Here is a 1,204-nt window from a genome sequence, read left to right on the forward strand (position 1 = left end):
TTACTTCAATTATGAGTGTGCTATTTTAGACCATACCTTCTCCATGGCAATTTTCATCTCATTTCTCAGAGTATAGATGCGAAGATTCAGCACAGGAGATATCATAGTAGAAATCATGGAGATTTCCTTATCCTTGTTTTCATTCCCAGCAGGTAGAACATAAATGTGGATACAAGGAACAAAGAATAAAACCACAACCATTGTGTGAGAACTACATGTTTAGAGGGCTTTCTGTCACCCCAGTGAGGAGCGTGTACTAAGATTACCTAACATGGTTATATTAGAAACTACTGGTGCAAGAAAAACAACCACCACCACCACCCCTGCATTTGCAATCATTAAGACATTCACAAGATGATTATTAATGCATACTAGTTTCAAAAATGACTTCACATCACATAGGTAGGGATCTATTTGATTAGGATAATAGAAGGGTAAACTGAGTATCACCACCAGTAGAACAATAGAGCATCCAAAACACACAGCTTGGGCCATGATGACCAACACAGTGCATCTCTGCTTGTTCATGATGACCATGTACTGTAGGGGCTTGACAACTGCAACACAGTGGTCAAAGCCATGTATACCAAGATGAGTATTTCCACACCTGCCATCAAGAAGGCACTGAAGAGCTGGGTCATGCCATTGTTATAAGAAATATTTTTTCTTGCTTCAGCTATGTCCCTGATTATCCTGGGGGCCATGATGGAGGTGTAGTTGAGGTCCTTGAAGGAAGGTATCAGAGAAAGTATTACATTGGTTATTGGAGTAGATGGCTGTGGGTGATTGTAAGATTATGCTGTTTCCCATTAAGATGACATAGTTTCCCATTAACACTGTCAGGTAACATAGCAGGAACAAGAAAAGGAACAGTAGCTCTGTTTGCTTATTTCCCCACAGCCTCATAAATACAAATTCTGTGACATTGTTCTGATTTTCCATGAGGCTGGGGTGTATCCAGCATAAACAACAGAAATTTAATTCATCTGAAATGACACTGAACATGATACATCTTTAATAGAACTTTTGAAGGTTCAGAGTATTTATACATTTAGAAAGAGGTAGGTTATACAAATTTATTTCATATGTAATTTTTAAAATCTTTTTTATATTAACATTGTCATATTTCAAGTGAAATTTAGGGAAAGTGTATTTTAGGTCTGGAACTTTTGTAACTCTTTTGCATGAATAGATATTTTTGATA

The 1,204-nt window shown here is 37.0% G+C and overlaps 1 pseudogene; it reads right to left on the reverse strand.

Moving 5' to 3' along the window:
• Positions 1–942, reverse strand: LOC146399001 (olfactory receptor 4P4-like; annotated as a pseudogene).
• Positions 943–1,204: the final 262 nt, after the last annotated feature.

This window comes from Sus scrofa, chromosome 10 (assembly GCF_054392235.1).
Source record: "Sus scrofa isolate SSC_HxYL_T2T_F1_AM1 chromosome 10, Sscrofa_HxYL_maternal_Yorkshire_Landrace_v2.0, whole genome shotgun sequence".
NCBI lineage: Eukaryota > Metazoa > Chordata > Mammalia > Artiodactyla > Suidae > Sus > Sus scrofa.